This window comes from Camponotus vicinus, unplaced genomic scaffold (assembly GCF_025532165.1).
Source record: "Camponotus vicinus isolate PSW18456_S1 unplaced genomic scaffold, iyCamVici1.0 SCAF_13, whole genome shotgun sequence".
Classification (NCBI taxonomy): domain Eukaryota; kingdom Metazoa; phylum Arthropoda; class Insecta; order Hymenoptera; family Formicidae; genus Camponotus; species Camponotus vicinus.
The window spans coordinates 8549369-8566940 of NW_028141949.1; the positions used below are offsets into that span (position 1 = coordinate 8549369).

General features: G+C 29.7%; 1 long non-coding RNA gene and 2 pseudogenes across 1 annotated transcript; 2 read left to right on the top strand and 1 right to left on the bottom strand.

The window, feature by feature from the left end:
- The first annotated feature begins 222 nt into the window (after positions 1 to 222).
- LOC145963634 (uncharacterized) lies at positions 223 to 3086 on the top strand. The gene is made up of 4 exons (XR_014436218.1): positions 223 to 359; positions 2243 to 2317; positions 2556 to 2795; positions 2880 to 3086. It is a non-coding gene; the product is annotated as an uncharacterized LOC145963634 (long non-coding RNA).
- Positions 3087 to 8089: 5003 nt separating this feature from the next.
- Positions 8090 to 11055, bottom strand: LOC145963667 (uncharacterized; annotated as a pseudogene).
- Positions 11056 to 11641: 586 nt separating this feature from the next.
- On the top strand, positions 11642 to 16038 carry LOC145963668 (uncharacterized; annotated as a pseudogene).
- The last annotated feature ends 1534 nt before the right edge of the window (positions 16039 to 17572 follow it).

Consider the following 17572-nt stretch of genomic DNA (forward strand, 5'->3'; position numbering starts at 1 on the left):
GGCCGAATCTACAATTTACAATAAGTGTAGTAAGCTTTAAGCTGTAAGAAATTGATCAATCACAATTAAATGTGAGAGCAATAATCGAATATGATTGATTAATTTTTTATGGCTTAAGGTTTTACTACGTTTATTGTAGATCCGGCCTTATTGCTGCGTTACTGTTTTATTATTTGATGTGACTGTGGCTCTTAATATATTTACTAAACGCTCAATGTTTAATTGTACTAAAATGTAATATCTATTGTCATTCGTGTTTGTGATAGAGCAAGAGCAATGACCGGGAAATGAGCGCGGCGCGTAAGAAAATTTGCCCGTCGGAGGAAAGCGATAAGTCTTCTTATTGAGCTATGTTTAATGTACAGTTTCGCCTATTTTTATTATAATCCACAACTCACAGTACAAAAATATCATACACTTTATATACAAAACAAGAGATTTAATTATTTTGCGCGAATAACTAATGAACGGATCTTTATTCCGCGAGCAACGGATGAGATCGCTACAACGATACGTCGACTTTAAATTCCGCGAGCAACGGATTAAATTTTGAAGATACGATGTACGATGTAAGCGCGCCGGAGACTTTTCGACAAGAGCGAGGGTGCTCGACGACCGCGGCAATATATACTCGCGTCCTTCTCGAAAGATCCAGATATTTTAAGAACCGTTCGATATACGGAACAACGATCGAATTTTAACGGATTCTTTGTTGGTTGGTATCGGATCTTTCGAGAAGGACGTGTGTTGTTTTGAATTGCGCTGACTTTTCGATATGTCGCTCCCGGGCTGCCTCGAATTGAGCGCCAGGGATGTCGCATAGACGAGCGGGCTAAAGGCCCCCGACTCGCTTGTCGCGCGACTATTTTCCTTGAACTGCCCCGTTTTCTTTGGACGAGACAATTATTGAAATCTTAAATGAAGGTGTCTGACTAGATTTCGAACAATTCGCAATGATTTTAATATAGAGATTAATAATATATCGATATTAAAAGTTATCAATATTGTTTGATATTTCGTATTATTTGACAGGTTATGTGGAATATTTGGTAATACTGAAGGAGAGTTCCTTCCTCTTCGATTTTACTGAAACTTCATAATATTGTGTATTTTTGTTAAACACGATTCTAGTAAGTTAAAATCGTCGCTCTCAAGTAAAAAAAATTACGAATTGTTAAAAAGTGACTGTTGTGGAGTAAGAAAATCTATCATATCGTGTGGGATGGACCTCGTTTCGCATGAAAAGTTGCAAACCCATGTGGAATTTTGCAAATATAGACCTTGTTTCGCATTGAAAGCACTGGGTAATGGGGATGGATCTCGCTTCGCGTGGAAAGTTGCAAATTCATGTGGAATTTTACAAATATAGACCTAACCCCACAACGGTCACTTCTTAACAACTTGTAATTTTTTTCTACTTGAAAGCGACTTTAGCATACAGATTCGTATTCTACGCAGAAAAATATACAATATTGTGAAGTTTCACCAAAATCAGAGAGGAAGGAACTCTCTTTCAGTATTATCGAATATTTTATAAATCAAGACACTTATAGTATGTTTTTGATATATTTTAGTCAAATATGTGTGGTAACGTTTGATGTGCACAGTGCATTCAATTATAAATTTATTGAATAAAAATATTATTTCTTAAGAAAAATGAAAAACCTACATTACTTATTAATAAAGAGAAATCAAAATTATTGTATGTGCACAATGAAAGAGAACAGATATTATATTAGCTAAACATGGTATTTTAATTTAAATATAATTATTTTTACACGATTTTTATAATCTTTTTATATGTCAAAATATATAACATCTTAATATTATAAATATTATCAATATTTCTATTTTTTTAGTAAATCAAGTTGTACTTGAAAATATTGCAAATAATTTAAATATGAAAATACCTTACATTAATGTAAGAAAATTTAATAAAAGAATGGGTAAGAAAATAAAATATATTTAAAGTATATAAAAAATATGATAATTATTTGTTTTTTTTAAATAAACATAGTTTGAATGGCTTTCGCTTTAATTTTAATATTGACTTTGATATCCAAGAAGATCAATAACTAAAATTGTAGATTATGATTAATGTGAAGCTCAAAGCAAAAGTAATTTAAACTGTATTGAAAGAAATAATTCAAAAATATTTTTAGTTTTTAATTTTTGAAATTTATGACAGTTATCTAATATGCAACATTATTATATAATTCTAATATATTTTTTTGTAAATTAGGTGAAACGTATTTTAAAAAGAGGAAGCTTCCAATTATAATAGGAGAAAAAGTATTAAATAAATTTCAAATAAAAGGTATCTTTTTAATTTCTAATCTTATTATAAAATCTATATTTTTATTTTATATACTGATTACTGAATGCTTGTAGAGAATTTGAAATTTAATTATTACATCATTATATTAATATATATTTTAAAATATATTTTTCTTTTACTTCCATTAAAATCTTTTGATTGTTAATTATCATGTCAAAATTATTATTATTAAAATTATTAATAATACACTATAATATTTCAAAATTGTTAATTGCAGTTATAAAAAATAAGTTAGAATCAAATCATAAAAAGAGAGAAAGAGATGAAATTGAAATATTTAACAACTGTGAAACTAACAAAAGTGAAATAAAAGTAGAAATAGGAAAGATAGAAGAAAATAAAATAAATTCAGACATTTATTTGCATAATAATGACAGTGAAAGAATGAATGACTACATAATGAAAGAAAACAAAAATATTAAATTATATGATGCTCCGCAAGATAAACCACACACATGTAAGTTACATTATTATATTTAAAATATTTTTTAAACTTTTAATGTATGATTGTATGCATGTAACATTATTATTACTTATGCAGCTAATAAAACGTATATCTTGCAAAACAATTGTGAAAATAGGAATAAGAACAATAGAAATGAAACAACTGTAGAAATGAAGATGAAGGATAAAAGTAATATGTGCTATGATATCGTTTTACAAAAAGGTGAAAGAAAAATAATAATCATGAAATTCAAAAAAAGAGTGAATTAAAATCATATGATAATAAACAGAAAGAATTAGGAAATACAGGTATATATAATTTTTATGTCATGAAAAAATGTCTATTAAGAAATAAACATAATGCAGACTATTGCATATTATTTATTAATACATAAACAAATGAAATTGGAGATAAGTAAAATAAACGATGTAAATTATAACAATGTATTTCAAAAAAATTATCAGAACAAAAAATAAACACACAATTATTTAATAATATAGAAAACAATTCAAACTTACAAATAAATGCCTGATAAATGAATTTTAATACTTACATTTGAAATATTTTACAATATTCGTTTACTTATCAAGTTTACTTAATATTTGTTATTTTAAATTTGTTATTTTGAAATAATAAAAATTTTATTTGAACATCTGAATATTATTTTATATATAATCCATTTTTACTTCCTGCATTTAACCGCGCATTTTACAAAAATTTAATAAATGAAAATTCTAATAAAGATATAATTTGTAATAAGGAAAATGAACCTAACATAATTGCAATAGAGCCAGAAGTGTGCAGGTAAATATCTATATTCTTATATGTAAACTCCCTTAATATTGCATAACATTAATGTTATAATCTCAAAATTCAAACAATTTATTAGTTATTGCAAACATGTGTAGTAAACTATAATTTCCTCTGTTAGGAGTTGCAGAGTTATAAAATTATGTGAAGATTTGTCATAATCTATGACAACAGGACACTATTTTGTAAGCACATATGAAGTACATGAAGAACACAATTTTATGTACTTCATATACAGGGTGTTCCATTTTAACTTTGCCATCGAAATATCTCGTAAAGTCTAAAAGATACGAAAAAATGTTTCAGATAAAAGTTGTATGGTTTCGAGGGGGACATAAGATGGGTCGTATTTAATTAGTCGACAATCATTTGACCGACAATTTACTTGACCGACACCATTTGGTCGTGTGACGTCCCGACCAATAATTTTCTTCTTTTACCATATAAGTGGATTCCTTCTTTACTTTATTAAAATTTGTGCAATTCCATCTAATTACAAAAGAGCAAGATTGAAGGAAATATCATCTTTTGTTAGCATTAACATCATAATTACATTTATCCTTAGTTATATTTTAATTAATTTTAATTATATTTTAATTAATTATTTTAAATAATTATTTTAACCAAATTTATTAGAGTTATAGTATTAATTTTATAAGGATACTTATATAAAAAGAATTATAAGTTCATCAACGAATAATGCATTGTACAAGGGAGCGATATTGAAACGCCTTTAAGATTCGAGCGCTTTTATCTATTATGGAATGTAAATCATAACTATAGATAACGACCGTCGTCATTCCCTCGTTATGACATCATTTGTAAATTTTCGGTTAATTAAATATTCCACTTAAGTAATATCGAAATTAGGTAATAAGAGCAAAATTCAAAATTGTACATAGCCAAATTTGGAAAGAGGAACTAAGCCTGCAATAGAATTGTAATATTATTAAGAGGATTCGTTCATATATTTCACACGGCGACTTGCTCTCGCTAATCAGCTAAACATAACATCCGCATACCAAGCTCTGGCCGATCGATATTCCAACGGACAAAGAAGATGACGAAATTTACATTATCTAATCCCCCACCAAATCGTACTAAGGAGGACCAGCGTCTACCGGCATTGTCACGGAGGACCAGAAGTTTTTTCTCCGGCTTACAGTCAAGACGTACTCTGATTTTCGTTGATTGTTCACTGCATTATTCACTGACTTGATTGTAACTACTTATACACTTTTATTCTATACAATATAAATGTATAGTTAATTGGAAAGTTCTACGAGAAATTTTACTGAGAACCACTCTTTACCGCCGAATATTGAAATCCATTATCCATTGGAAAATTCACACTGTGGGATCTTTGAATTTCGAGCAATACTTCTGACAGATCTAGAAGGAAGGAAGAATATTATATATTCTCCTAGTAAGTAAGGGATAATTAGAAACTAGGTGAGTTAAAATTATTTTAATCCTTTTTCTATCATATAATTATTATAATTAATGTCATTAATTTAATTTCCATTGAATTATTTAACATAATTTTGTCATTATTACTTTACTTGATATAATTATATTGTACGATTCATAATTATTACTATAATTTATAATTATTACTTCGATTTATAATTATTAATTATCCTATTATTTGAGTTCATTATCATTATTTGATTATTATCGTTTATTAATAAATGAAATGATTGAGTTAATAATATTTATATTAATATTGATTATTTTAATTTTATTAATTCTTTCGGCATTACTTTATGATCAATTGCGTTTTCTTATGTAATCTAATCATTTAGTTATACTACATTATTTTATTTTATCTTTTTATTCTGTTTATTCTCATTTGGAATATAATTTTAAATTTGATAATAGATCATAATCTCCCTCATCCCCAGTAAACCCGGTGAATGCAGGGTGACTGAAAAATACGGGAGGCATTAGAATAAAATAATTAAGTTACCTATCTCGGTATTGTAATTTTCTATTATTTTGTAACCGGGACGTAACAGTCGACAATACACTTGACTGACACGGTTATTTGACCTACAGTTCAAATGACCGACAAGTATATTTAACCGACACAGTTATTTGACCTACAGTTCACATGACCGACAAGTATATTTTACCGACACGGTTATTTGATGTACAGTTTACATGATCGACAAGTATATTTGATCGACACGGTTATTTGACCCATAATTTACGAAACGAGAGCTTTTGTTTTGTTTGATAGTTTTCGACTTTTCCTGTAAAGCAAAGTTTACCCCACATCCCTCGTGCTTATGGCTTGAAACGAGGACTATAATTGTGTCGTACATGTGAATTTTGAATGATTCCATAGTTAAAAACAAAAATACTGACAATTGTGAAAATCTGTATCTACATATGTTTCTACAAATGCATCTTTCAATTTTAAACCAGAAATAGATTTAAGTTAGGTTATATCCTTCGAAGTGGAGCCCCCCGTAGGGGGGCGGAACCCACTGTGTTCACGCATACACTTTTCATGCAAAGCGAGGTTCCACATGGGTTTGCGATTTTCCACACGAAGCAAGGTTGCACATGGGTTTGCGACTCCACGCAAAGCGAGGTTCAATCCGAACCTATGTGTCTAGTTTTTTGGTAGTGGAGCCCCCCGCAGGGGGGCGGAACCCACTGTGTCCACGCATACACTTTTCATGCAAAGCGAGGTTCCACATGGGTTTGCGATTTTCCAAGCGAAGCAAGGTTGCACATGGGTTTGCGACTTTCCACGCAAAGCGAGGTTTAAACCAGAAATAGATTTGTTAGGTTATATCCTTCGAAGTGGAACCCCTCGCAGAGGGGCGGAACCCACTGTGTCCACAAATACACTTTCCATGCTAATCGAGGTTCCACATGGGTTTGCGACTTTCTATGCGAAGCGAGGTTTGTTTCATATTTTCCGTGCTTACTGTTCGAAACAAGGTGTAAATAGTTGTGTTCCACATGGGTTTTGGAACTATCAAGTCAAAACTTGGTGTTGTCGTTTTGTTTATAAGTGCACATTGGCAATTTGAAATGATGTCAACGTTTTGTTTACTGCTTATTTAGTTTATTATTGATATGTGGTTATTGATATGTGGCGGGGTACGAAGTTCATACACCTCCTTGTGGTGTGCCCTGGTAACGACATGTGTCGGCTAAGTTATGGACGTTGTAGGTTTAATGGACTGTCGAAAGTAATTTGTCGATCGTTATCGTGTCGGTTAAGTGTAATTGTCGGTCATGTTAATTGTCGACTAAGTGATTGTGTCCTGGCGAAAATTGTTAGCGAGAAATTGTGTTTATATTTGTTTTAGAAGAGTTTTATCAATGTTTATACCATTTATAAAGAGTTTTATTGATGATTACACTATTTCGAAGCACGTTGCAAAAACATCTGATTAATTTTCTCCTAACAATAACATTTTATAAATATTTAGAAAACTATAATAGAAACGTTTGAGACTATGTCATTAAACGCCACTTAAACACGTCATAAGAAACACTTTGAAAATAATCACGTAACATTGATTTCAACGTTCATCAAAACAATCTCACAACATCTACTAAACGTTCTGTTCATAAGCAATTAATAAACATTTTCACAACATGGAGATTTTTCTTAAAAACAACATTAAACACAAATAAAACACTTCTCAAATATTACGATATAGAAGCGTTTTTAAATAATTTATTAAACTCCGTAAACAACTTTCAAACATCTTGAGAAAATTATAATTAATGTTGTTTTCAATATCTCATAAACACTTTTCTAAGAAACACATATATTGAAATGATCAAATTTTTAATTCTTTGGTTAATAATATTGCAAACGATCTGGTAGGTTGTTTTAGCAGACAATAAAAAATAGGCATAGAATTTCAATTATTTTAGTCATCTAATTTATAAAAATTATCGTTGTATTATTGATTTTATTTACATGCATCATTTATTATTTATTTTATTTAAAAATATTATTTATTTTATTTAGCAGATCATTTACAGAGTGCATCTAAAAAAAAATAAAAATGAATTGTAGAAAAACACATTTTATTAGTACAATTTAAGTTTATATATAATACAGATTTTAAATGTTAAGCAATGCGCGTCATATTTCTTGTAATTTTATTAACCAAACATAAATTAATATAAATATAATTTTTACTGTTATTACATCACTATCATTGCTAAATTATATCACAAGTAATCTTCAACAATAATGAGATGATTCAGCGACTTTCAGCCCGGTATTTTTCTCGCCTACAACACTACAGGGGGGAAATAGAGGGATAATAATTAAATAATTTCTCGAATTGAGAATTATTTAAAATTTGCTTGGTATCGTACCAAGAAAATTTTGTGCCCTGTGCACACAAATAAATTTCAACGAAAACTTAATTCTCGTTGAACTTACGCACTACCATCCGCGTTTAGCTCTGATGGCCTGTTTAAATTTAAGTTTATATAATAATGAGATGTTTCAACTAATCTCCGTAACAGCCGAATGGCATGTCACACACATAGTTAGTACATGGTATATTTATAAAAATGCACTGACTTCTTATTTGATTTACGTCAATACATTTTAAACAGCCATAGCTATTCATTTTCCGAATATGGAAATTTTTAACATTTTTATTTTTAATAACAGATTCATCATGCATATTAAGCTGTTGCACAATCAATTTAACATCAACTGGAAACTTCAAAATTAATCTAATTACAACCTTTTCTCCAGAATTAATTAATATGTATGAATCATTATTAAGTTTGTTGTTACAATATCTACTATATGAATATCTTATTCGTTTATAAATCATTCTTTGGTAAGCTAAACAATTTTTAGCTGACATATCATTTATCGCTAGTAATTGCTCTTCTTCAGTTGATAATGAATATCTTTCACCTTTTCCTAAAAGTATAATTTCCTCCCCACAACGTATGAAGTAAATGAAGTTTTTTTTTTAAATTTTTTCTGAAAACAATAGTATTTTGTGTCAAGACGAGCTTTGAACACAAATAGGGTATTGAAGTATAAATAAGAAATTTGCGCGCAATTTGTAAAATAACATTCGAAGGACTATGATATAATTGCATCAGGTGGCGGTTTTGACCTTCGTATAGAAAGGAATTATGAGTCCATAATGGACCCCAGTTAAGAACACCTTTGCAAATATGTGACAAAAGATGAATGTTGTATACCATGTTTTCCTTATGGAAATACTTCTGAAATAAATACATATAGAATAGAAAAAGTTTATGAGCTTGAAATACATCTTCACGTGTCATTGATCTTTGAAGAAAAATATTAGTTGCTGCAGATAATAATGCAAAATGATTCAAATATTTTTTCTTCAACAGACCTTTCAAACAAGGCACAGAATAAAATAATAACCATGATCTCCACTCGGATGCTTTCCACCTACTTATATCTTTGATGGAACGAGGAATCCTTGTTATAGAAAAAGGAAGATGTATCATTAAAAGCCGCTCATCAATCGTGCTTAGTACATGATCCATTCCTACATTTTCTGAGATATACCAAAATTTTTTGCGAATAGATTGTAGAATGAGTTCAGTGTGTAATTTGGTTACTCCAAGTAGAATATTATGCATGTAATCAACTACAAATCCAGCCATAAAACTAAAGTAATGTAATAACATTAATGGTGAAAAACCTTTCACTCCTCTATAGTGTCTTTTACTTTTATTTGTTTCATTTTTCTTCTGAAACGCTTTAAGTAGATCTTCTTTCGTAGATTCCAATGTTCTTTCCTTAGGAGGATTAATTGAAATTGCAAATCTTTGTCCTTTCCGTGTGCGCTCTGATTTTTGGTAGCAGAATGTGCAACCATAGTAAGCAGCAAATGATTGAAAATTAAGCAATTGGTACCTTTCAACTGAATCAGCAATGCAACAAAGTGGAATAACTTTACTAACAATTTGTTTGCCATTGTGAAGCCATTTGAATCCTTCTGTAGAAAGTTTATTAGCTTCGTTGACAAATGGTTGTAAAAAAACTTGTTGATTAGGATCTTTGGACCCTATGTACAAGCCAGCAAGTAAGACATACTTATTCCGTTCTGAGATTGGTAATTCATTTATAGTAAGATAAATTGGCCAAAGTGTCTTGTTGTTCGATTTACCTGTGTGAATACCGTCAGTAAAAAAGGAGTAAGAGAAATTGTATGGTGAAGACAATACATTTCCTTTTTCAAAATGCTTCTTATACTCGTTTTCATCGTAGATGTACTCCAAAGTGTTTTCTTTAATTTTGTTTCGATTAAATCTATGATTCATCACAGCGTAAACAAAATCATTGTCTTTGGTCAATTTTTGAAGTTGAGATTCTAAAGATACTGAGACAAAAAAATTTGATGAATTGGAAACATCAATATCAATATCACAGCTTCTGCATTTCTCTCTCATTCCCTTTTAACTCTTCCTTTCTTCCAAGATAAATCTCGCAGTCCGGACAATAAATATGAAAAAATATGTTTTCTCTCTCTCTATCTAACAACTTGAAGTAGCTATACTTTGTTACCTTAATTGTGTTACTTCCATAAATAGCATTGAACATTTTTTAAAATATCTATCTGAGCTTCCCATGATAAGTTATGTCTCAGTCCTAATACTAAACACATAAGCATAACATCCGTAACTGTAGTTTTAGTACATGGGCAGAGGGTTTCTTGTTCAGAATTTGACAATTCTCTTATGAATTTCTTGTCGTGAGAAATAGAACAATTTTCATCTTCTACAAGACAAGGTTCAACATTTTTCAAAATAGATTTATCTCTGAGATAGTTTGTAAACTCTTCCAGATCAGATTCATTTTCAGTTCCATATTCAGATTCATCTTCAGTTTCAAATGTGGTAGTACTTTGAAAGTTGGTATCACTACTGTCTTTGTTTTGGTCTTCAATGTTATTAGCAGACTGAAAACTTTCAGTTGGAAACCAATCAGTCGGATCGGAGTCTTGGCTATTGATGGATTGAAATACTGACAAAGCTGTTATATTTTCTAATGTTGATGAGCTTGAAGTTAGAACCTCTGTTGGAATACTCTTTGTTGATACATGAGATGCTCCTGCCCAGACTTGATTAGAGTTCATATATTCTCCCTGCTTTTCATCAGGGTTTAAATGAGGTGAGTCATTTAAATGAGGAAGCCATTCTCTTTGTAAAGTTTCATTATTAATATGGACAGGCTCCTGCTGAACGACCTAACAATATTAACAAAAAATATAAGAGATTAGCAAAAAAAATCTGCACTTTATTTTGAATTTTTCAAAGTATTATACAAAAAGACTCTTAATTATCAACTCGGATACTTTACCGTATGAGGTCGAAACATTCTTTCTTCATCATTTTGTCGTCTACGTCGGTACAATTGTGTACATCGAGGGATACTCTCGTTCGAAAACAAATAGCGTTTATAACGTCCCATTATAAATTCTTACACCTTCACAATTATTGTATTTAAGACATACAAAAACGATAGTCATAAAAGTATAAAAAAAATATTCTTTTATTTATTCTGCTTGAGAATTATTGCCAACAATATTACACATATTTAAATTCTATAAGCAAAATTGTATAATTAGCGGGATACAATCTTTTATTGCTTACTGAGTTCGCTAAGATTTTCGCATCTATATAAGGTGCTGTTATCAAATGTTACTAGATATTTAATAGATGTTGTCAAGCGTTAATAGATGTTTAATAGATGTTTCGACCGCACATGCGCGAAAAACCTGGCACACGTGAACACATTCAGAGAGTCACGCAGAAGCGTTTTGCGCAGCACACGTACGTGACTCTTTAAATGTATGCACGTGTGCCGCGTCTGCTTTCTGGCAGTGTTGCGTAATAGTGCTATCGCCATACTGGAAAGCTTTGTGTAAGGTACGCCTTGTGTAAGGAGACTAAAGCTTGAAAGATAAGGGAAAAACCAGTGATTAAGTATTGTGTCACAAGTTTGTTTGCAATAAACTAATCAGCGTAAAATTTTGATGGAGTTGATCGAAAGTGATATGGACACGTCTGATTGGTTCGCGTATGTGAAATATAAAGACAATGAAAAAGAAAAAATACCAATAAGTAAGATAAGTGATGTTAGTGACAAAAGGCAAAACATTCAATTTCAGCCCAAGAATCTAAATGATTATGTGTATGGCAAGTGGTATTCGGTTCGGACAAGTTTACGCAGCAAGGATGGCAAGGAATCAAAATATTATGCGGTTATTGGTAAACTGGCAGGTAAGAAGTTTTCTTAACACATAAACACATAAAAAGCATGCCTTAATTATGTTGGAAAGTATTCTCAAGTTTGATAAAATTACAATTACTAGTGGAGAAAAGTCTGATACTGATATACGTCTTCTAAAAAGACATAACCTTCTGAAAAATTAAATGTGTTGCATTCTATCAAAATTAAGGTAATTCCAATAATACAACCTACTATACTTTTTGTAGCAATTATATGACATAGATAAATATCACACATTACATAACTATTACATCTATGTTATGTTGCTACAGTGTTGTGTTTACTGAGAATTGTTACACACAAATATACTTCTTATTACTGTGTTTCTTTTCTTTATGCATGATGTTTAATTGCGTCATTTTTATCATAAAAATTATTGAACAGTAACAATAACTCTTTGTGAAACTCAAAATGATTCTTATAACATATTTAATTAAATTATTTAATATTTTGTTAAACACTTTGAAAGTAGTTTTTCTACAATTAAACAAAATTATTTAATTTTTATCTCATTAATCTTTAAAATGACATATTAAATAATAAATTAAATAATAAGTTAAAAGTTCTAATAATTATGTGATACAAAATTGAAAAAAAGCTTAAAATAATGCCTGACATTGCATATATTAATTTCTTAAAATTTCAAATAAAATAATTTCTATTTTTGAAGTAATTCTTAAAATTTCAAATAAATCTAGAATAATTAAGAAATCGTTGGAATTATCTTAACCTTTTCGTACCTCCAGGACATATATGTCCCACCTACAAAAAAAATCATAACTTTTAAACAAATACTATAATGAAATTAAATGGCTCTGAAAATTTAAATTAAATAAAAAACAATCAAAGGCAATAAGAGCCAACGCAGGTTTTATGCGCACGCATTATACAATAACAAATAAAACGAACAAATTTAAACAAATAATCCTATCAACTTTTACCTTGGCTTATTTTAAAGAAGAAGGTTCAAGCTACATGTAAAAAAATCGCGCACTTTGAAATATAATGTTTACAATAAAATATAATTATCTAAACTTTGCAAAAAATCTAACTTTTAGAGAGTGAAGAATAACCGTATATTATGTTGAAAAATCATAGAATTTATGCGTTAATAATAAACTTAAAGTTTTATTTAAATGTGATTACACCTTTATTATGATAAATATAATAGTTTATATATGTAATCAAAGTGTATGCGAAGTAAGATGACGCGTGCGACGGGCATCCGAGTCTCGCGGCAAATGCGCGGCTTGCAAAAAAAAGTGTATAACAACTCTATGAATCGAACGTGTGTGTATGTACATTCAGAAAAACCATAATATATATTTAAAACAAAAGTCCAAGCTTATATTTTAAATATATTGATATTTAAGCTTTTCATGGTCGCTATCTTAAATCTGTCATTTTGAATTTAAATTTTGAGGGTAAATTTGGAATCAGCATCCCCAAAACCTATAAAACTATCTTTATATGAAACGCATCTCTTCTGGGAAAGCCGGAGGTACGAAAGAGTTTATATAAATCTTATCTATCACTTATTTTATTAAAAATCCATAATTTGTATATTTCTTGCTCACTTATATACTAAGTCAGCTTACATCGAATTTTTGAAATTCGAGAGAGAGAAATTCAAGAATTTTTAATTTTTATGATTTGCTTTGATAAATTATATAATCTAAATAGCAATAAATATTTTTTTATAATACTACATTAGTTAATTAGTTTTCTAATAGTATTTATTTTAATATTTTGTTTTCCTTGATTTTTTATATTTCTTCCTTTTTTATAGTACGATTTAAAACATTATTTAAATAATTATTATTATATTTAATAATTATTATTATATAATTAAAAACATTACAACATTGCGTACGCATTACAATTTGCGACAAACATAATTTTAATACAATCTCGAGCTTTAAGTTTTGTAACAATATCAACACCTTTTCTCTATTATCAAAATTTTATGTGTAATTTTATGGATGCTGTCGTAACAAAAATGGGAAGTGCCTTATATTTTATTATGTTTTCATATGTTTATTTCAGAATCTTTAGAAGCCCTGAATAATGTGAGACCCAGGTGGCCAAACCTGCAAATTGATGATGAAGAACCTGAGTCCACGGGAGTGGAAGATGAAAAAGAAAATGAGCCAGTAAATCACTTTATTCAAAAAAATAAAGATCAAGTTGTTAGTATAGATCCTTTTTATTTATTATTTGTAAAAGTTTTATCCTGACTTAATTATATATCTTGATTTACTTATATGTCTGCACAGAAAATTACTAAAAATAGAAAACGTAATGCCTCAAATAAGGAATTTGAATTATTTATAGAGAACAATTTATTGAATGGAAAAATTTCTGATGGAAATGTTTTAATTGATCCAACAAAAGTAAGTCTCGTAAAAAATATTGTGATATTAGATATGAATAGAATATTTATTATTAATTTCTTTGTTTGTAGAAGAAAAAGAAAAAAAACCATGATGCAGTCAATGCTCAAGCTGAAAGTGAAATTTTTAGTGTTAATAGAGATTCGATTAAAAAAAAATCTCTTGTAAAAAAAATTCAGCAATTATAGACTGAGTTGAAAAAAAAGGATGAAGCACTTTCTTTTGCTAGTAATCAACAAATTGAGCATTTAGAAAAATTTTTTGAGAAGAAAATGGTGGAATTAGAAGAAAGATTGGAGAAAAATTTGAAGAATAAAGTAGTTGAAAGTGTAGTTGAAGAAAGCATTAATCAATTTAACCAAAAGATATCAAATATCGAGAACATGATGAGTACGTCACCTGCAACCAATGTTCAGAAAGTGTTAGATTGGATAAATAATCTTCCTGAGTAGATGATACCAAGGCTGCATTCCAATATTCACTGCCAGTACTGAAAATCTATAGTTTACGTGTGTGTGACGTACACTATAGATTTTCAGTACTGGCAGTGAATATTGGAACACAGCCCAAGTATCAAGCTAGTGAGGCTTTGTGCAATATATTTCTGTTTTTTACTATAGTATATAATCATAATATCAAATTGTTTAACTAGTGCATTTTTTATTCTCTTATTGCTATTGTCTGTTAAAGTTTTTAATAAACGTCAATTTGAGGCTTATTGGTTTTATTCGTAAAAGTACATTTTTTTCTGAGCAAATATGAGATTCCATAAGACATATTCATAATTTTTTTTATTAGAAATGCATCCATCCTCTTTTACACCAACTTCAAGTAGTGTGACCTCTGAACATGAGGAAAAGGTATTCTTCTATTTATATTTTTTTTATTTTTCTTGGCTCAAAACATAATACATGCATGCATTATCTCAGTGTTCTTCGTCAGGTACAACTTGGTGAGGGAATTATGTGCTCCAAATATGCTCATCAAGTTCTCAATACGGTCAAGGAGCATTCTGATTGGGCCGTAACACTCCTTACAGGAGTTTACGGTAACAAAGCTCGGAATATGCGATATGGGAAACCTAGAAGTCCAGATCTTGTCCGAGTCTTTTTCACATTCATTTGTAAATGTTGCCAAATGTAAGATGTACATTTTATATTCTGTCAAATAATGTTATGCATATTTTGGACAATTATTTGTTAATATCTAATGTGAATGTTGATTTGTAGATCATTACAGAAAGTGGCTTGAAAACTTTAGAATAGGGAATACTGAAGACCGCAAGTACAGTTCTGCCCAAGCGGAAGATTTGATTAATAGCCTTCCAACATATCTTTCGAAAAGATGTATAGACATGAATGGGCCCCGTTTGAAAAAGAGTAATACCTCAAATGAACGATCGCAACAGTCTGATCCTAATCGAAAAAGAAGATCATATCAAAGGAGGGGCTCTTTGCTGCAACTTCAGTCACTGTCAACAACTCAGCAGTTACAGCTTGACCATGAAGAACCAGTCTTACAATAGTTACAAAATCAGCATTTAGAACAGCTAAACGCACCAATGTTATCGGAGACTAATTACTCGAACTGGCAGACTCCCTATGATATATATGGGCCGCAGGATCCAGCAGCAGTCTTAATGACTCCTAATTCTTCTGTGCCGGAAAATTTTGGTAAATTTATCTATAGTTTTTGCATGAAAAAATAGTCTGAATTAATTCTAATTACAATGCTTTATTTTTCAGAAATCGGACATAACACTTTGTAAAGAATAAGTAATTTAAAGTAAAAATAATGTAATTTTAAAAAATAATGTAAGTAATAATCTATAATAATGTAAGTAAATAATCTACAATAAATTGATGTAGTTTTGAAATCTTAACTGTAATTTTTTACCATTAATATTTGTAATATCAATTATTGGGATCAAAGAAGAAACCAATTAAACCGGAATTTAGATATGACATATTTCTTCTAATTGTATATGGTTAAAAGTAAATTTCTTATAGATATGAAAATCTATCTATTTATGACTAAAGATAAAAATGAATTAAATTTTTCCATAAATAGAGATAGAATTTTACACCTAAGACACTTATGCTCTACAACAATATGCAATCAAAAGAAACACTAAAATGATATCTAAATTCTGGCTTAATTAGTCTTCTTTGAAATTAGTTTTACCAATTTATCTCATTATTATAGACAATATAGATCGATTATAGATTTTAGTCTAATCTAATCAATCTCTGATTAGATTAATTAGACTGAAATCGGTCTATATTGTTTCTAATATTGGGATAAGTTAAGAAAGCTAACATTCACAGTAAAACAGTAAAAAAAGTTTGGAAAAACATTGAACAAACATCTTATAAATGATACACGGACACTTTCAAAACACTTCGTAAACGTTTACTGCATTGTTTAAAAACAAGTTTTTAAACTCTCGTCAAATAGTTAAAACATTTTACAACCATCTCAACAACACTAAGAAAACACGTTATTATGTGTTTTTTTATTGTTGTTGAAATGTTAATACAACTGTGAATTGCTGCTCGAAACATTCCTTAAACATTTGCAGCACTCCGAAAACACCACACAACATTTCCCAAAAGCCTATCAAACATAGCCGTGAACATCTTATAAACAATTCCATGTTTAAATTTACATTTCATAAACAATTTAATAAATGTTTTAAAACTCAAATGGAGCATCTACTCAACACTTAACCAAACTTCTCATAAACTTTCAACAAACATATTATTTTTGCCAGGGGTGTCGGTTAAGTGTACTTGTCGGTCATGTTAATTGTCGACTAAGTGATTATGTCGGTTAAGTGTACTTGTCGGTTATGTTAATTGTCGACTAAATGATAGTGTCGGTCGTGTATTGTCGACCAAATGGTGTCGGTCAAATAATTTGTGGGCCTAATGATTGTCGGTGAACTATACTGGACCCCATAAGATGATATTATTAGTTTGACCTTGAAGAGTTACCTGAAGGTCACGTGAGGGTCATCTCCAACTTTTTAAATGGGACACTCTATGTACTTTTGCATATTCTTGTAGCTCATCTCGAGAGCTTTCCAAAACAGTATAATTAAGTTGTTTTCATTAAGTACTTTCCGAGTTATGAGGCTTGAAATAATTTCTTAATTTTACATAAACCATAAAATATCTAGTAAAATATTCATTTTTCGATTATCTTACCTTAATACTTTTATGTACAAAATAATGAGAGGAATCAATTGGTGTAAAGAAAACACATAGTTGTTTTGAAGAAAAAATATGTAATTTGCAATT